Source organism: Pan troglodytes, chromosome 11, assembly GCF_028858775.2.
Source record: "Pan troglodytes isolate AG18354 chromosome 11, NHGRI_mPanTro3-v2.0_pri, whole genome shotgun sequence".
NCBI classification, from domain to species: domain Eukaryota; kingdom Metazoa; phylum Chordata; class Mammalia; order Primates; family Hominidae; genus Pan; species Pan troglodytes.
In genome coordinates, this window is record NC_072409.2 from 34,173,986 (window position 1) to 34,195,483 (window position 21,498).

General features: G+C 37.4%; 1 long non-coding RNA gene across 1 annotated transcript in view; it reads left to right on the forward strand.

The window, feature by feature from the left end:
* Positions 1 to 307: 307 nt before the first annotated feature.
* LOC134807644 (uncharacterized) overlaps positions 308 to 21,498 on the forward strand; it is a 127,144-nt gene continuing 105,953 nt past the window's right edge. Inside the window, exon 1 of the long non-coding RNA XR_010148605.1 lies at positions 308 to 489. This is a non-coding gene — a long non-coding RNA (uncharacterized LOC134807644). The remainder of the gene's footprint in view (positions 490 to 21,498) is intronic.

A 21,498-nucleotide genomic window follows, 5' to 3' on the forward strand; every position in this document is an offset into this window, starting at 1 on the left:
GCAGAAAGGGTACACTCAGAGCAGTCTTGCCACAAGAGTACACTGAACAAAGGAAAAACAAACATATTTATCCCTTAGGCATTTGGGTCGTCCTTACTGCTGTGTTCTGTATCTATTGGCTGGAGCTGGACCTCACGGTCTAAACTGATACCCAATTTGCTAACAACCTAAAACTTTCCTAAATAGGTAAGTGCAAGGGAGAACAAAGAAGAAGGGGGAGTTGCTTATGAAAAGTTTAAGGAAGCAATAACATTTCCAAATAAGGAAGGGGCATAAGCTATGAGCTAAGACTTGCCTGGGCCTGTCCAGATATGCCTGAGTAAGCCAAAGCAATTAACTGGGCTAAAGGGTAAGAACTAATAGTTGATAGGAGGCTTTAGAGTAAGAAGCTATTATTCCTAGTGTCTGATATTTTATTGTTAAACCAAGACGAGCTTTGAAGAGGAACTTTTCTACTTTCTACACTTGTGAAGTTAGAAGCAACATCAAGTAAGTTATGTTAGATTTATCTCACTGGTATAATTTTGCAGACAGTTTCAAGTGAAAAATTTCGTTCAGCTTTTTGGTTTGTTGCAAAAAATTAATAAACTGCTTCATTCCTCTCCCACCCTCATCTCCATTACTTACTTTTTAAATTCCTGAGTGTCAGGGCACACCACAGGACTAGATCATTTCTACATTTATTTCATCTCTAAATTCTATTAAAATTCACCAACAACCCCAGGGGCATTTTATCTAATCTACCTCTGCAATAATTTTAAATTACCCCTCAGTATTCAATCATATTAGCAATGAGTGTTTTGTATTTTTCAAAGTCGTTCAGAAAAGTTAAAAACATTTTGGTTCCCATGTGTGAACCCAGAAAATCTGAGAAAGGTCTCAGTTAATTTAGAAAGTTTATTTTGCCAAGGTTGAGGACATGCCCGTGACACAGCCTCAGGAAGTCCTGATAACATGTGCCCAAGGTGGTTGGGGCACAGCTGGGTTTTATACGTTTTAGGGAAACATGAGACATGGATCAATATATGTAAGAAGTACATTGGTTTGGTCTGAAAAGGCGGGACAACCTGAAGCAAAAGCAGGAAGACTGGAAGTAGGGAAGACTGGAAGTAGCTTCCAGGTCACAGATGGGTGAGACAAAAAGGGTTGTATTCTTTTGAGTTTCTAATTAGCCTTTCCAAAGGAGGCAATCAGATATGCATGTATCTCAGTGAGCAGAGGGACAGCTTTGAATAGAATGGGGGGCAGGTTTGCCCTAAGCAGTTTCCAGATTGAATTTTCCTTAGTGATTTTGAGGGCCCAAGGTATTTTCCTTTCAAACATGTATTTTGCTTTTATTGCATTTGCTTTGCCTTTAGACCTTTAAGCTGTTGTGCCAAACAGCCAATGACCCTAATTATTGTACTTTGCCTGACTGTTTAGAGACCTACATTATTAAGGTTGTTAGTACTCACTGGGGAAATGATATGCTTTAAATCTGTGATTTTAAAAAATCTATTATTTTTTTCCAGGTTTTTTTTCCTAATGGCTGGGATAACTATAGATACATTTGATATCTCATTCCTCCCATCCCGTTTGCACTTGTACTTAGAGAAAATCACTCTCTTAAAATGGATATTTACTTTACTAGGCCATAATTTTAAAAAACATAAACAACACATATTATTGTTTAGAAAAGTCCATAAACAATATGTAGTATTTTGTTTTTAAATTTTAAACAACTAGCATCATACTTGTGCTCTGTCCTTTTTCAACGTGCTTTTTTATGCTCAGTGTTGAATTTTTGAGATGCATCCACGTTGATATATATTGTTCATTTTAACTGGAGTTATAATCCATTGCTTGAATGTATTCCATTTTATTCATTCTCCTGACTGATTCCTGCACCCTAGCACCTTCTGGTCCCTATGCAAATAGATTCCTGGTGGGCTGCCCTATTAGTCTACTAAACAAAGCCAGACAGGCCTGGATTCTGATATGGACTGATATAAAGCTCAAACCAAGAACTTCACTGTTTCAAATATAAATTGTCTTATTAGTTTTAGTCCTGTCTCAGCTCATAGAGGCAAGAAAGTAAAATGTTTCATATGCATATAACACCTAGAATGTTGCTAATATATTGAGTTTACTATATTCTGTTCTTTGTAAAAGACGGGTCTGGGCAAGCTTCATTAGCTGTCTATCAAAGCAATGGGAATGCAAGGGAATGAGAAGGAAGAGTGGCCAGATGCTTTTTGAAGTATAGGAATTTCTCCTGAGAGTTTTCATAGCTCGAATAAGCTATGATATTGATTATGTAATTAAGGAATCAAATTTGTTTTACTTGCATTATTCTGGAGCTACTGGCAATTATAATCCTGAAAACTTCTAGTTCTAAACTTTTCTTTTACTGAATCTTTTTTTATGTGATTTTTAATAATGGAAGGTTTCTTAAAAATGCCATTATTGGGCTGGGTGTGGTGGCTCATGCTTGTAATCCTAGCACTTTGGAGGTCGAGGCAGGTGGATCACCTAAGGTCAGAAGTTTGAGATCAGCCTGGCCAACATGGTGAAACCCTGTCTCTACAAAAAATACAAAATTAGCTGGATATGGCGGCATGGGCCTGTAATCCCAGCTACTCTGGAGGCTGAGGCAGGAGAATCACTTGAACCCAGGAGACGGAGGTTGTAGTGAGCTGAGATTGCACCACTGAACTCCAGCCTGGGTAACAGAGCAAGACTCCATCTCCAAAAGAAAAAAAAAACAGCCATTATTGAATTATGGCATAGAGAAAGTATTCTGACTTTTTTTGAAATAAATACTATGAATCTTCTTTGAAAATACTTAATGATTTTGCCATTAAGAAAATGACTTTCTTCAAGTTGACAGCCAAATCAAGAACTCAATTCCATTTACAATAACCACAAAGAATAAAATATGTAGGAATACAGTTAACCAAGGAGTCAAGATCTCTACAAGGACAACCTACAAAACACTAAAAAAAAAAAAAAAAAAAAAATCACTGATAGCACAAAGAAATTGAAAAAATCCCATGCTCACGGATTTGAAAACTCAATATTGTGAAAATGACCATACTGCTCAAAGCAATATACAATTCAATGAAATTCCTATTAAATTACCAATGTCAGTTTTCACAGAATTAGAAAAAACTTCCTAAAACTTTTATAGAACCAAAAAAAAAAAAAGGGCCTGAATAGCCAAAGCAATCCTGAAGTAAAAAGAACAAAGCTGGAGGTATCACATTATTTGACTTCAAACTATACTACAAGGCTATAGTAACCGAAACAGTATGGTACTGGTAAAGAAATAGACACAGAGATTAATGGAACAGAATAGAGACCAGAAATAAAGCCACATGCCTACAACCAACTGATCTTCAACAAGCTGACAAAAATATACCATGGAGGAAGGACACCCGTATTTAATAAAGGATGCTGGGAAAATTGGATAGCCATATGCAGAAGAATGAAGCTAGACCTCTATCTCCACCATATACAAAAATTGACTCAAGATTGAATAAAGGATTAAATGCAAGACCTGAAACTGTAAAAGTCCCAAAAAGAAACCTAAGGAAAACTCTTCTGGACATTGGTCTAGGCAAAGAATTTATGACCAAGTCCTCAAAATCAAATGCAATAAAAACAAAAATAGACAAATGGGACTTAATTAAACTAAAGAGCTTCAGTACAGCACAAGAAATAATCAAGAGTAAACACACAACCTACAAAATGAGAGAAAATATTTGTAAACTATGCAGGCAGCAAAGAAATAATATCCAGAATCTACAAGGAACTAAAACAACTCAATAAGAACAAAACAAATAATCCCATTAAAAAGTGGGCAAAAGACATGAACAGACACTTCTCAAAAGAAGATACACAAGCAGCCAACAAACATATAAAAAATATTCAACATCACTAATCATCAGAGATGCAAATTAAAACCACAACGATCTACCATCTCACACCAGTCAGAATGGCTATTATTAAAAAGTCAAGAAATAACAGATGTTGGTGAGAATGAGGAGAAAAGGGAATGCTTATACATTGTTGGTGGGAATGTAAATTAGTACAACCTAGACGGAAAACATTACGGAGATTTTTCAAATAACTAAAAGTAGATCTACCATTTAATCTAGCAATTCTACTACGCTACTGGGATCTACTCAAAGAAGTCAATATATCAAAAATACACTGCACTTATATGTCTATCACTACACTATTCACAATTGCAAAGCCACGGAATCAACCTAAGTGTCCATCAATATATGATCAGATAAAGAAAATGTGATATAGATAAACCGTGGAATACTACACAGCCATGGAAACAATGAAATCATGTCTTTTGCAGCAACATGGATGGAACTAGAGGCCATTATCCAAAGTGAAATAACTCAGAACCAAAAAATCAAATACCACATGTTCTCATCTATAAGTGGCAGCTAAACAACGAGTACACATGGAAATACAGAAGGAAATAATAGACACTGGGGATTCCAAAAGTGAGGAGGGTAGGAGGGGTTGCTAAGGGTTGAAAAATTACCTTTTTGGTAGAATAAAGCCCAAACCTCACCATTACGCAATAAATCCATGTAACAAACCTGGGCAAACAAACCCTTGAATCTATAAAAATAAAATAAATTATTAAAAAAGGAAAATTTTCATATTTATTATCTCCATTTTTATTTTTCAAAATGATATCTAGTAATAGACTCTGACTATAGGAAAGTTTAAATTCAGTATTAACTCTAAAATGTTGATAGCAATTAGCCAAGCAGAGGGAACTTCTGAACTAGTGGTACAGTTACTGGGGTTTGTGAACACTGTTTATTCTCTACTGCAAATTACCAAAACAAGAAAGCCAAACAAAACAATTTCTTAAAAGTTCTCATATTACATATTTTAATTGCAAGATTAATGATACAAATGTAAGATGACACAGATCCAAATTCCAACATAAAAGCAAGACAAAAACTGCAGTGTAAAATAACAATTACCAATGCAGTTGATATAAGTGCAAAATAAAAGAGGTATTTTCATTAATTTGTTTTGCATTTAATACGGTATGTGAGGTAACAATAACTTACTTTGTTCAATATAATTTGCATTGTTTCTAAGCCCATGAAAGTGAGTTCTTAGTCTTAGTCTTTTTCCTGTGTACTTGCTTACAGTAGTGTTTTCCTTCATTCTGAACATTTACAAGTTGACTTTTAAAGAGATTTGCTTTCCTCCAACATGCTCTGTAGAAGACATCAACCATTGTCCTAACTACTGGTCTTCTCTGGCATAGCAGTCCTTTCTCATGTATACTTGTTATAATGGGGAGATGGCTTTAAATAATTTGAGGCACGAAGAGCCATTTCCAGCTTGTAGCCAGAGCTGAAATGAAATCTCTCATCATAAAGTATACCCAAGATTTGCTATGTAGCACCATTAAGTGTTACCTTCACATGAATCCCAGAGCAATAGTCTCAGAAGTATATCTACAAACATATCTTCCTGCTCAGTCCTAATGGAACCATGCAGAACAGATTCCCAAACTTTCTGTGAGCTCTACTGGCTTACTCAAAGTCTCCAACTCTATTTCACCTTAGAGGACTGGGAGGCTTGAAAGAATGTTATTTGTCTTTCTATCTTTCCTATGACTCTACCTCCCAATGTCACCAGTACCTGTCAAAATGCCTCCAGCCTTTCACCTCCCTGCCACCACCATTAGATATATAAAATAATGATTAGGAGTGCATTGGGAAAGGGCTCCTTTTAATAATAAATACCAATCTAGATGTAATCGCTTAAGGATTTGATGTCCAATTTTAATCTAAAAAATTATTTATAGTTAATAAATAATATTTATGTTTTAATATTTTAAAATATATACATTTTCTAATGTCAAAACCCAATGTCTATAGGTTTTCAATATGTAAATAGAAAAAATGTTACCTAAAAGAAATCCTACACCTTGAATTTATGTCCTAAGGGCTTTCTTTACCATTAAGGGTGAATGTTGACAACAGAATAACATCCTTGCTTTATTATAAAATTCACAAATTATAAAAGGTTCTAGCCAGACATTCAACCATTTGTATAATAGTTCAACTCATCACTGAAAAACTTGCCTCATTGTAAAAATAGGGCAAAAAGGCAGAAAATGATTATTTTTACTTTTTCATAGCAAGAAAACATGGATGTTGGAAAAAATAGAAGTTAAAGAGTGGAGGGGAAAGCAAAAGGGGGAAAAGGGAATAGAGATCCAAGTATATAAAAAGAAAGTTCTATGTGGATAATAACATAAGAAAGTTTATTAATTTGATGTGAACCTAGAAGACAGAATATCAGTGAGAAAGGGGCATATTGTTTTGAAGAAGGCAGTGACATAATATATGTACCTGTGACTATCAAAGCTAAACATACATATACCCTGTGACACAGAAATTCTACTCCTGGATAAATATCCAACACAATAAGGCTCGTACAAGAATGTTCATAACAGCTTTGTTTATAATAGGGAAAAACTGGAAACCATCCAAATATCCATCAACAATAGATAAATTGATTCAGGTGTACCCAGACAATGGACTATTACACAGCAATAAAAACGAATGAACTACTGATACATGCAATAACACTAATTAATCTCACAGATATCACGAGTGAATGAAGTCAGACGCCAAAGGTTCTTTGGTGTATGGTTGCATTTATACAAAGTTCAAAAGCCAGAAAACTCATCTACAGTAATGGTCAGAGTAGTGGTTACCTTTGAGGGGTACTGACTGGGAGGGGCATGAGGATACTTCTGAGATACTGGAAATATTCAAAATCTTGATTTGAATGGTGGTTATGTGGTTGTTTATATATGTAAAAATTAATATTGCTATGTACCAAATATTTTTGCCCTTAAGTGTAGGTTATATATCAATAAATAATTATAATATGAATACGCTACTTAAAAGCTAAATGACTCCAAATACAGAAGATGGTATTCAAAATATCTGCTTACCAGTATATCATGAAGTTTGTCCCATCAGAAGGCTCAACCAAACAAAATGTCTGCCATGAGTCAACTGTTCTCCAGAACAGACAGAAAGTCCAGCCAAAAGAGACAGCAATTCTAGCTGTAGAAACTCTCCTTCACAGGGTTGCTTAGTTCATACCTCCACTGACAATTCCCTCAGAACTCTATATTTATTTATCCTAGTTGACATTTTCTTTAAAACTGAAAATGTCCGGCCTTTTGTTTTTATTTCAAACTCCTTAATTCCCTGTCACCATTGTTTCTTCAGGCTCTCACACAAACGCAGGCTTTCTCAATATTCTCTAAAATTAAGAAATCATTTAGCATTGAAGAGCTCTGCTTAAACTCCACCTTATCTGTCACATTAAGTTAAATCGTACCTCATGAGTATTTAAAGGAAAAACTTGGTTTCATTTCCAACTCCATCATGTACTAGTTTACCTGTCTAAGCATGTGTCCTCATCTTTACTCTTTTTTTTTTTTTCAATTTTTACTGTTATCAAATGCAAGTCTGGTGGTCATGACAAGTTCAGTTGAAGAGCTTCTTATAAAAAGTCGTCTGTTACTTTTCTTTCTACCCTCTGTTTCACTATCCTGGATGCAAGCTGTTTATATTATGTCTGCTTTTTATTTCTCCTGGTGCCTATCTCAAAGTTTATCTGCTTATACCCTGTTTTTTTTTTTTTTTTTTTTTTTTAATTTATCAACTTTTGTCCAGGCGTGGTGGCTCACGTTTGTAATCCCAGCACTTTGGGAGGCCGAGGCCAGTGGATCACCTGAGGTCAGGTGTTTGAGAACAGCCTGCCCAACATGGTGAAACCCTGTCTCCACTAAAAACACAAAAAATTAGCCAGGCGTGGTGGCGGGCACCTATAATCCCAGCTACTCAGGAGGCTGAGGCAGGAGAACCGCTTGAACCCGGGAGGCGGAGGTTGCAGTGAGCAGAGATTGATCGCACCACTGCACTCCAGCCTGGGCAACAAGAGCAAAACTCCGTCTCAAAAAAAAAAAATCAACTTTTGACTGCATTTTTTCAATTTTCTGATTGTGCAGCACCTTAAGATACCCTTACCATGTCTGGAGAACTTCCAGGCATGAGAATCCTACAAGATAAAAATAAGAAATCTCAGTCCCCCAGCGTTTGCAGGCATGGGACGTGCTAGGGAACAAATACGTGACTTCGTTTTATCCAGTCTGACTCAGCAGTATGAGAGCTTGATTTGGAAGTAAGTGACTTGAGGAAATGGGCGTCAGTTTTTCAGTTGTGTGGGTTGGCACAGCAGTGGAATGGAGTGGGGAGCTTTGAAGGCATCAGTAATGCTGTTTTTCTTCAGTATTCAGTAAGGCAGTCACCATGATAGAAATTTCCTTATTAGATTAGTTTGGCTTTGTGGTATTAGACATTGTTCCTGGAATCCCAGACTTGGTTATATTACTATCTCCTCAATTATGCCTGTTTCCTAATACTCTTTTAACAAATTTCTTTTCTGCTACTCAGCTAGAGTTAGTTACTATTATTTGTATTAATATATAAATAAATCAACTGCCTCTTCAATATGAATGATGAGGTTTTAGGTCAATTACCCTATATCCATCCTCTACCTTCCTTCTCTCTGCTAGATAGTCACGTTGTTATTTTAATTATTTTATTAATGATCTATGTAATTGTTTCCATCAATTTTCATCAGTCTCCCTTGTTTTCGTGCTTTCTAATTGGAAGATATTAACATCCCTCCTCTTTCCTCCACTTTCATCCAACCCAGACCTCTTCCAGCTATCACTTCTCAACTTACATCAGCTTCACTTTTATTTTTATCTTGTCAGTTAATATTCATATTCTGTTTTGCAACCAGATCCTAGACTTCTTTGCTTTGTTTGTAGGTTGACCCTAAAAGTTAGAAGACATTGCTTGGGTTATTTTAAAATTTTGTGAGTGTAATCAGACCATGGAGTGTGTTGGCATTACTTTTCTTCTCTTTGAAACCAATATCATGACCTCTGTACTACATATGGGAGACTGTTACTAGCATCAGACCCAATGGATTACTATTTCTTACCTCCAAATAATTGCTTAAAATCTTATCACATTTCAATTTGCTTAATATTTGAATGATGACTTTGTTTTATCTTTATATTATTTGTCTTTATACCATTCTTAATTACTTTCCATTTTTAGTCATACTTTTTATTATGTTAGGTTGTTTCTGTTTTGAGAGGTTTGTTTCTTGTTGTTTTTTTTTTTTTTTTCTTAACAGAGCATCATCATTTTGTCACAGCCTAGGTTATTTGTCTTCTAGGTCTGCTAATAAGCTGCAAATAGGGGACTTCTTTGCTTTGCTTTCCTATAATGAATTTACTCTTTCCTGGATTACCTAATCTTCCAATGTATTGATTTACTCTCTTCTTTTATAGAATTCAATCAAATAACCTTCTACAAAATGTTAATGATAGATAAAGTTTAAATTCCTTGTGTGCCTGAAAGGATTATTGGTTGAATAATAATAATAATAATAATAATATAGTAATTTTCTGGGTGGAAAATAACTTTTCTTCAGAACTTTTAGACATCACTATTACATCATTCTCTAGTAGACATCCACTTTTGCTGATGCCAAACTGAAGCCACTGTTTCTTATCCCTTTATAAGTGACTTGTCATTTTTCTCCGGATGCTTTTAGAGTCATCTCTTTATCTTTGATAGCCTACAGTTTTAAAAAATTAAGGCTATGTGTATATCTTTACTCATTTATTAGACTGAACACTTGATGGGCCTTTTCAGTCTTAAGACTTATGTCCTCTAGTTCTGGGAAATTTTCTTCCATTATGTTTTTGATAATTTCCTCCTCTTAGTTTTCCCTGTTTTCTCCTTATGGTAATTCTATTAGTGGAATATGAGATCATTACATCTCTTATCTTTTCCCTAAATTATTTTGTTCCCTTAAAAACTTGTGTTTGTTTGTTTTTTCTCCTTAGTACTGCTCTCTTTCTCTCTCATATATGTTGGTGATTCTAGATTGTTCACTTTTATTTAAACAAAAGGATGGTATAGCTGATGTCCAACGGCTGGACCACTGTCAAAAAAAGAGGGTTATACATAATGCACAATTTTATTGATATGCCAAACTAATCTCTGCTGTGAGAAGTCAATGAAATTGTTTACTTTTGGTGGTGTGGACACTGGGAAGCATGGGGAACTTCTAGGACACTGTGTTTTCCATTTCTTGGTCTAGGTGCTGGTTACAGAGTTATAGGCCCTTTGAAGGAATTTATCAGCAGTGGTGTTATGATTTGTTCAATTTTATATATATATTTGTACTTAAATAGGAAGGTTTATGGGGGGGAAAGCTGGTATAATGTATAAGGAACAAATGGAAATGAGAGAAAGCAAGAAAGCAGGAACGAAAGAAGACAAAAATGCAAATATCACTTTCTTTTTTCTTCCTTTCTTCCTCCCTTTCCTCCCTTTACTCCCCTCCCCTCCCCTCCCTCCCTCCCTTCCTGCCTTCCTTCCTTCTCTCTGTCTTCTTGAGACGGAGTTCCCTCTATCACCCAAGCTGGAGTACAGTGGCGCCATCTCGGCTCACTGCAAACTCCACCTTCTGGGTGCAATCGATTTCAAGTGATTCTCCTGCCTCAGCCTCCTGAGTAGCTGGGATTACAGCTGCTCTCCAGCAAGCCCTGGCTAATTTTGTAGCAAATGTTATTTTCTATGGGGAGTCCTACTGAACTCTGCTTTCTGATTTGGAAGTTCTTCTTTTGTGTTCCCGTAGGATCTTTGCATATCTGAATCATAGAAATTTTAGCCTTGATTACAATTATCCATTAATGTGTCTCTCCTGTCCTCTAGAACATCACTGCCCAATAGAAATATAATATAAGCCATATGTAAAATTTACATTTTCTGGTAGCCATGTCAAAAAAAGTAAAAAAGAAACAGGTAGAGTTAATTTTCATAATAAAATATAATAATTTTAATAATAAATTTTATTTAATCCAGCATGTCCAAAATATTATTTAACCTGTTGTTAACATAATAAATTATTGGAATATTTTATTTTTTTTTTATAAAACAAAGTCTTTGAAACCAGTGTGCATTTTGCACTTAGAGTATATCTCAATTTGAGGTGGCCACTTTTCAAGTACTCGATAGCCACATGTAGCTACTGGTTATTATAATGGTCAATGCAGCTCCAAAATGAAGCACAATGACAGCAGTGACTATTTCTTCTCTTTACAACTTCAGTACTGTAACTCACATACAGGAAGTGCAGAATAAATATTCATACAGGAAGTGCTGAATAAATATTCCTTTTCACTGTCTCTGTAGATGTATAAAAAACAGTTATAATACTTCATCTAAATCTTAATTCATTTACTGCATTTTGAGATTTACCATGAGCTAGGCCTTGTGCTAGATGCCATGGATTAGCACGCGGTATAAACTGGAAAATGGATCACAAAGTGATCTGGCCAATTATGGCTAAAGCTTTATAAACATTCTAGAGAAGAGAAAATTAAAGTTAATGTAAGACATGTGTGCAATTGTATTTATCATGTTTATTGCTAAACATTTTGTGATTCATATTAATTCTAGTAAAGTTGTTAAGAGCATAAACTTTGGCATCAGATAGACTTGGTTTTAATTCACTGCCAGCAATTTTTAGCAGAAATTAGGTTTACTTGCTTCTAAAACAGGAATAAAATTTATACTATATCTTTGAGTTCTCAAAAGGGTTAAAAGGCATAGCACATATAGAGCTTCACATAGTGCCTGGCATATAAAAAACACTTAATGAAAGTTCACTTTTATCATTGTCGTGTCATAGGGTAAGTCAATATTCTATTAGCCATTATGTTTTTATCATCATAAAAAGTCTGATTTAAAAAACACTTTTGGACTGGGCGTGGTGGCTCATGCCTGTAATCCTAGCACTTTGGGAGGCCAAGGTGGGCGGATTATCTGAGGTCAAGAGTTCAAGACTAGCCTGGCCAACATGGTGAAACCCTGTCTCTACTAAAAATACAAAAATTAGCCAAATGTGGTGGTGGGTAGCTGTAATCCCATCTATTCGGGAGGCTGAGACAGGAGACTCACTTGAACCTGAGAGGCAGAGGTTGCAGTGAGCTAAGATCATGCCACTGCACTCCAGCCTGGGCGACAAGAGCAAAACTCCATCTAAAAAAAAAAAAAGAGAGAGAGAGATGTATCTGGCCTACAAACAAATTAGAATAATTGAGACATTTCCAGGCAACATCTATATGCCCAGAAAGAAACTCTAGTAATCAACTCCCTTATACATCCTGTATTTGTTTTCTGTGGATTCTATGACAAAGTACCACAAACTGGGTGGCTTAGAACAACAGAAATGTATTGTCTCACATTTCTGGTGGCCAGAAGTTTGAAATCAAGATGTTGATTGGGCTATGATCCCTTTGAAAGCATTAGAGGAGAATCTGTTCTAAGTCTCTCTGCTGGTTTCTAGAAGTTTCTTGGGTTGCAGCAGCGAAACTCCAGTCTTCATATGATATTCTCCCTGAGCATTTGTCTCTAATGTTCAAATGTACCCTTTTTATAAGAACACAATCATAATGGATTAGAGGTTCCTTCTATTTCAGTATGATCTCATCCTAACTAATCTGCATCAACCCAATTTCCAAATAAGGTCACATTCTTGGGTACTGGGTCTTAGGGCTTTAACATGAATTTTGGGAAGACACACTTTAACCTGTACCATTCCCCTATAGAATGGAGCCCATTCTTTTTTGTGTGCTGCTCTCTCCCAAGATTATTCTGAGTTAATTCATAAAGTATACTTGGGCTAGCACATATCAGATCAGCTGGGGTCCACTACAGAAAACTAAATGTAGTACCTGTAAGGAAAAGACCTCAAAGATCTTTCTACTCCTACAATAGCCATTTAGTAAGAGCAGAAAAAGGGAGGTTTAATAGGAAGGAATGAGCCAACAAACCTTTAGTACACTCTTCTATAGAGATCAGGTTGTGTCTGTTATTACAATCAATGGCATTCACAGAAAAGAAATATATGAACTTGTTTTATATACTTGCCTCATGAGTAAATATAGTCTGTTGTTGGATGACAAACTTCATGAACAAAATTGTGTGATTTTGTATATATTATTTACAGGTGAAAATGACCCCAAAAAATCCATCAGCTGTATTCTCTTGTGAAATTAAATTACTAGATTCTTACTGTGTAGGAGAAGGAGAAAAACACGAGTGAAAGAACAAGACAATTGACAGAAACAGCGCTAGATACTTTCTTTTTCTGCATAAGGCAGTGCTGAGCCAGAAGTAAATGTTCACATTGTTACTTCCACAAAAGTTGTTTTTTGTAGTGCAATTTGGAGTGAGAAAACCTAATTTCAAAATTTAGTATTTTTCTTAATAAATCAGTGACTTTGGCCATTAAACTTAAGCATTTTGTGCCTTAGTACGCTCATCTGAAAATAGAAATATGAGTATTTACTTCACAGTGCTAAACATGTTAGTTATTATTCCTGTTAGAAAGAAATATAATCAATGAAGTAGAAAAAGTAACTGGAACTACAGCAAGAGAATAGCATGGTGTATATCAGCCTGTAACTACAACGAATAGAATGTTGATGGGCAAATATTTCTTCTGGAAATATTTGTGGAAACAGGATTGCAGGAGTTGAGCAAGGAGGTTCTGAATATGCAGGCTTGGATCAGGACAGTAATTCTGAATTATTATTTTGTATGACTATCTCTGCATGCTAGCAATTATTGCTTGCACTTGGCAAAAATGGTAATTAATGCTGTTTCTTCCCCACACACATTCCCTCCATAGATAGGGTTGGTGATGGCAGCATATGGCTCTAGAAAAGCTTTCAGTAGTTATTGTGCAGGCTTGTAAGGTCGAAGTATTCATAGGAGATTTGTCTCAACTTACAAAGATAAGAATCCATTTCATTCTCAATAAGACATTGATAAAATATCGGCCGGGCGCGGTGGCTCACGCCTGTAATCCCAGCACTTTGGGAGGCCGAGGCTGGCGGATCACGAGGTCAGGAGATCGGGACCATCCTGGCTAACACGGTGAAACCCCGTCTCTACTAAAAATACAAAAAATTACCCAGGCATGGTGGCGGGTGCCTGTAGTCTCAGCTACTCAGGAGGCTGAGGCAGGAGAATGGTGTGAACCCGGGAGGCGGAGCTTGCAGTGAGCAGAGATCGCGCCACTGCACTCCAGCCTGGGCGACAGAGCGAGACGCCGTCTCAAAAAAAAAAAAAAAAAAAAAAAAAAAGACATCCGTAAAATATCTCACTACAGTCAGCCCTCGGTATCTGCAGGGCTCTACATTTGTGGATTCAACCAATTATGGATCAAAAATATTTTGAAAAAACTCCAAACAATAAAAAATAACAGTAGAATACACATTTTGAAAACACAGTATAACAACTATTTACATACCATTTACATTGTATTGGGAATTATAATTAACCTGGAGATGATATAAAGTATATGAGAGGCTATGCACACGATATATGTAAATACTACACCATTTTATGTAAAGGATTTGAGCATATGAGGATTTTGGTTTTCGTGGGGGCCCTGGAACCAATCCCCCATGGATACCATGGCGCCACTGAATATATCAGGAAGGAATAATTATTTTTTAGAATTGCAAGATCCATCAGCTGCCAGCAGAGCTGAAAATGACAACAAACCAGTTTCTAGTTGGGCTACAGTTTACTCATCTCTAAAACAGGATGAAAACATGCGCATACACATGAAGACTCATACAAACATTAAATGTTTTAATACCTCTGAAATGGTACATAGTAAACACAAGCAAAAGGAAATTGAGGGAATAAAAACAAAACGTACTCCCTGAATGGAAATTGTTCTATTTGTTTGAAATGATAAGGAGGTATTCAAGTATTCACGATGACAGCGTGGAAAAATAGCGGAAGCCTCATAGTTCTCATACACCATTAGAAACTCATAATTTCAGCATTAAATTATAGTGCCCCAGAATGTCAGAACCATTAGCACCTTAGAAATCTTTCATCTCTAAGAGTTTTCTTTTTGGCAATTGATTGATGTCTCTTTGCTTATGGGTAGAATTTTTTTGCCTCAGATTGTCTTTTTTCCTTTATTTTCTTATAGAAGTCCTGTTTAATCTTTCAAGGATCAGCTTCATGTCAACACCTCTCTAAATTCTTCTTTTAACACAAGAGCCACTGAATGTACGTGGTATCCCTCAGAATTAATAGACTGTTGTTTAAAATCCCATATTACCTTGCTTACCAATTCTATTAGGATGAAATTTTAACTCTTTACCTGGCTGGCCTCAGAGGCTCTCCTGATTCCATTTAGCCATTAATACCCATGCCTCCATGCAGTGGTTCAGCCCATGCACTTAACATTCTGATTTTCAGTTCCTCTTCTTTTCTGTCAACTAGCAACCCCTTCTTTCTTTTTGTTTTGAGCTCAGCAATTCATCTCTTTTAAAGTTATGTTTTATACAGCATTTTTAGATGTTACTAGCAAGTTTTTTTCATATTATCTGAGTCTACCATCTTGCCAGAGCTGCTACATTTGCTCAATGTATAACTCTTTGTTATTAAGTATCTGCTTTTCAACCACAGCAACAAAACACTTATTTCTCAAAGGTGGCATTAGACTACCTGAAAGAAACAAGTGTTCATAATCATACTTTATTCACTTCTTAACATGTCATTTATTAAAACAATGTGCACCTAGGTTGCATCCAAAAGCTAACTCCGGTGATATGTCAATTCCAGTACCTCTTAACATCACCTCTCTTTCTGCGTCAAACCACAGATGATATTGTGCCCCTGTCCAAAATATGTGTGCACTTTGCATATATTCTCCAAGGTATTTATGAGAATTAAAGAGCTGTATGTAATTAGCAGTAAAGGAACCCTAGTTTGCCCTGTTTATAGTGTATCTGGATCCTGATTCATGTGATAAAATTATTTGCTTTAGTTTGGAGACCCAGATAATGAGTATGCCTTTCTGCTGCTGCTTAGTAGAATTAAGGTGCAGCCTTCCCCACTTGTGAAGGTAGGTTTACTACAAGTGATTAATAATGAATAAAAGACAGCAATTAAATGCAATAAGATTAATTACAACTTTTTGAAGAAATTGGATCTGGTGTTAATTTGGTGATCAATAATAGCACTTGGAATTCTATTTAGCTTTATAATTTAACTTTCCAGCTACCGTTCACAATTATACCAATTTATGAGAGACAATTGTTGCCATGTGAAAGATGTAGCTATTCTAGAAATTATGAGTGTACTGTTTATCTTTTCAGATTCAACAAGCTCTTGATTATGTTCCATAAATAGCCACATTCAATTAATTTTTCTTTTATTCTCAGATTTAACCTGAAGGTCTCATACAAACTTAACCTAATAAAAATTACAATATGTACAAGAGAGAAAAAATAAAACATATTGTTGGGTGGGATGTTTACTCATGCTAAGATAGTATAGATGATATTCCACCAATATAAACTATTAGAACGAGTGAAATACCATCCAATTTTCTTATTCTAGAATACTGAAAATAATTCTATTCACTCTCTCTGAAGTTTTTTTATCTTTCCTCCCCATTTTCCTTTTCTTATAATGTCCCTTTTACAAATAGAGGTCAGATATCCTTGTGTACTTTATAAACTATGAATATTATTTGAAATATAATTTATCTGATATGAAGTAGTTTATGTTATATCTTATATTTAAAATAAAATGTAGATTCAAAAAGGAAGGTATGCAAATTACAAGTATAAAAATGATTGCCAATAAAATCTGTAGCAGTTATAATATGTATTATTATGTAGCAAATACATAATAACACATATTATAGACATGGAGTCTTGCTATGTTGCCCAGGCTGGTCTCAAACTCCTGGCTTCAAGTGATCCTCCTACCTCAGCCTCCCAAGGTGCTGGGATTACAGGTGTGAGTCACTGTGACAGATCTAGATGTAGCATTTTTAAAATTTGTATTTTAGAGAAAATGAAGTAGAAAGAACATTAGGTAACTCAATCCCTCACTACTCAAGGTGGTGGCACAGGGTAGTAATGATGGTGGAGTGATTAGAGAAAGTGTCGGACTTCTCAGGGACCTAGTTTGGGGAGGGAACTGCCAGCCTTCCAGAAAAGCCATGCATCCCATGTGGCAATTGATTCAACGTGTTAGGGGAATAATGATGGCATGTGCAGAGGGACATATTTAGATTGATGGCAAAGGCAGTATTTTCAGTTGCTTGTAGGCTGTGAAGCATGCAGAATATCCAGGGGACACTAGGAAGGTTCAAGAGTTCTGAGCAGCAGGTGAATCTGAGGAATCCTGTGGTTGAGATGACCAGATGCAGCAATACAGACCCTACAAACCAAGGCAATGGCAGCACCATGCACTGGCGCTAGCACATGCCCATATGCTAGGCACTACCAGTTTTACTATCACCAAATGCTGTAGGAAAAGAGGCCAGTGCCAGAGATATAAAGGATGAACTAAATCAACTAGGAGCCCACACAGAAGAGACATCCGCACCTCCATTGCATGAAGGAGTCAGAGTCCATTCTTGCTTAGATAGGAGAAGAGGGTATCCCTAATAGGGAGTTTGCACTTTGAGCTGACTGATTATTTACTCTCTTCACCATGAAATAGACTGCTTAAATCTAAAATGCTTGAGTGCTAATGGCACTGAGATCTTCTCTTGGAGTCTTACCTCTCATTTGGTCCTACGCTCCTGTCCTAAAGTCATCAGATTGAACAATAGTTCCAGTTAGTGATTAGTTAAGTTATGGAAAACAACTAAAAATACATTCTTTAGCACATCTGAGCTGAAATGAGTAAATATCTACTCTTGTACACTATATCTTAATATCTTTCTCTCATCTATTTTTATGAAAGCCTCAGGTAGCACATAGGTGACACAGATTGAAAAAGAAATAATTTTACATGGTCACATTCCTTTGTGCAGGCAAATATCCACTCAGCACTCTTAGATGGTTTTCAGGAAGGACAGACTTCTCCTGCCAATGGTGGTCAAAGGCTGTCATTTGCACATCACATCATCAAAGCTTCTAGGGGAAAATGATGTCCTTCTCCATAAATTTCTCATGTTGCTAAGTTTTTCTTTTGGTGCAATTCTTTCTTCTTCACTGGGTCTTAACGTCCTTTCCTTAAAGGCAATATCTACTTTTGGGGCAAATCTCAAAATCTATATATATTTTTAAAAAGGACACGGTACAGCAAGAAATAGCACTCTCTAACAGAGGTTATTTGTCTTGCTGAAAAATAATTTAGTTCTACCAAACTTTTAACAAATGAATTTCTAAGTCCTCAACCAAATATAAATAGTTTTTTATTTTTCAAATGAAATGAGAAAATTAGTTACAACTTGGTAACATTAAGTCACTATGTTTCATAAAGCTATGCTTCTCCATAATTTCCAAGATACAATTACATAGGAATTATTTCTCCTAATAAATGTTAGTGTTGAAAATAATTAATTATGTAGGAATTATTTTAGTTATTAGGATTCAAGGTTTCATATAGATTATGTATGTATGTGTGTGTGTGCACGCACACGTGTTCATAATACATGTCCATCTATATTTGTGTGTTTGTATGTATCCAAGTTAAAAGCTTGTTTTCATTGTTTTTAGTGGCTTATATATTTTTCTGAAATAGGGCTATCTCTCTGATGAGAAATACAAGGATTCAAATTGGAGAGGCTAGGCTTTAGAGACAAGCAAACCTGGGTTGAAGCCTGGTTTCAGCTAGCTGTACAAGCTGAACAAGTTGTGCAGTTTCTTTGAGCCCTTCAATTTCTGGATCTCTAAACTACATGGCAAGGCATGGCAATAAAAATGTTAGCACCGTCGTGCTGTCATGAGGATTAAACATGGCGCTGTAATTAAAGTGTTTCACGCAGTGCCTGGCATAAAATAGCTTCTTAATAAAAGTTACTCTCTTAGAGACTAAAGTTTCAGATTTCATGTAACATTAAAGTGTTTCACGCAGTGCCTGGCATAAAATAGCTTCTTAATAAAAGTTACTCTCTTAGAGACTAAAGTTTCAGATTTCATGTACCATTAAAGTGACGAGCTTTTGTTTCAGAATAGATAACCTTGGCTTCCCATAATGTTTCATCTCTGCATTTTATCAACTATTTTTATTCTTGTTCATCATTTGATCCCAAACATATTGTTTATGGTATACCTTTCTATTACAGCCACTTTTTAGGGCTTTCTCTATTTAGGCAATTCGTTCTGACTTAAGATGGAGAGGTGCAACATCAGTTTATTAAGTTTTGGGTGTAAAAGTTATCCTTGTAACCACTTTAGAATTAAAATCTGACTAATTAAGATAATTGGTGAATGAATTTGTAGATGAAATTGGGAAACCCTAAGCTACAACCTGGACAGGAAGTAAAACATTTAGTGTCATCTATGTTTTACTCATAGCTAATACTCACGTTTATTGAACAAGTGTCTTAGAAAGTTTTAAGATGTTCACGTTTCCATACTAGAAGAAAGACATTTTTTTTTTCAAAAGCCAGTTATACTTACAAAAAAGTAAGTTGGCAAATATGATTCATAAGCAATGTTCCAAAAATAACAGTGAGCACCAAAAAGAACTGGGATACCCTCTGGCTCGTACACTAACCTGTCTTGTGACCTCAGACAACTTATGTACCATCCCAGGTCTCAGTTCAAAATTGTATAAAAGAGAACTCGTAATCTCTAGAATTTTCCAATTTGTGCTCAGCTTCTACACATATATATCCTATACGAAGCAAATAACACATATTAACCACTACAACTAGCATAGTTTTGGCTGACACCCCACTTGAAATGATCTTTAATGTTCTGTGGGCTTCAAGCCGTATGTAGGTAGATAGAGATTAAAGGAGAGCTCTAACAGGGCTAGTATTAGCCTTTCTGGTAAGAATTCTACCCACAGTATGCACAGGAGTCCAGTCCCTAGCTTCTATATGCTGTGAACACTGAGTTAGCAGGGATCAGATCTGCTAACTTATTGTTGATGTCCCCAAAACATTTTGTAATGGTTATCATAAAGTAGGTGATGAATAAATGTTTGTTGAATGAATGGTAAAACGTCTCCTCTGTGAATAAGGATATCTAGTTACAAGGAAGTTTCCACTGCAGTTTGTTGTGCATTATCTAAACAAAATGGAACACAATAGTACAAAAATACATGCTGAACCTATTAGGAATGGACTGTGATTTTTCCTGGAGATAGAAAATCATAGCCCTGAAAAACTGGGTGGAACAAACATGTTGTAGATTATTTTTATGTGACATGGTAGAGTAGAAATAAGTAACAAAAACAACACTTAACCTAGCCTGGAAGGAGGTTCTGGCAAGGTGCTTTAGAGGATGTGATCTCGCCCTCCCCCTCCCCCTCCCCCTCCCCCTCCCTCTCCCCTTTCTTTCTACCGTCTCCCTCTCTTGCCGAGCCTGGACTGTACTGCCATGATCTCAGCTCGCTGCAACCTCCCTGCCTCGGGCTCCCGTGATTCTCCTGCCTCGGCCTGCCGAGTGCCTGGGATTCCAGGCACGCGCCGCCACTCCTGACTGATTTTTGTATTTTTGGTGGAGATGGGGTTTCGCCGTGTTGACCGGGCTGGTCTCCAGCTCCTGGCCTCGGATGATCTGCCCCCCTCGGCCTCCCGAGGCGCTGGGATTGCAGACGGAGTCTTGCTCACTCAATGCTCAATGTTGCCCAGGCTGGAGTGCAGTGGCGTGATCTCGGCTCACTACAACCTCCACCTCCCAGCCACCTGCCTTGGCCTCCCAAAGTGCTAAGATTACAGCCTCTGCCTGGCCGCCACCCTGTCTAGGAAGTGAGCAGCATCTCTGCCTGGCTGCCCATCGTCTGGGATGTGAGCAGCCCCTCTGCCCGGCCGCCCCTTCTGGGAAGTGAGGAGCACCTCTGCCCGGATGCCCCGTCAGGGATGTGAGGAGCGCCTCTGCCCAGCTGCCACCCTGTCTGGGAAGTGGGGAGCGCCTCTGCCTGGCCGTCTCATCTGGGATGTGAGGAGCGCCTCTGCCCGGCCGCCACCCCGTCTGGGAGGTGAGGAGTGTCTCTGCCCGGCCACCCATCGTCTGGGATGTGAGGAGCGCCTCTGCCCGGCCGCCCCATCTAGGAGGTGAGGAGCACCTCTGCCCCACCGCACCGTCTGGGAGGTGAGGAGCGCCTCTGCCCGGCCGCCCATCATCTGAGAAGTGGGTAGCGCCTCTGCCCGGCCGCCCCGTCTGGGAAGTGAGGAGCGCCTCTGCCCGGCAGCCCCATCTAGGAAGTGAGGAGCACCTCTGCCCGGCCGCCCCGTCTGGGAAGTGAGGAGCGTCTCTGCCCGGCCGCCCATCGTCTGGGAGGTGAGGAGCGCCTCTGCCCGGCCGCCCATCATCTGGGATGTGAGGAGCACCTCTGCCAG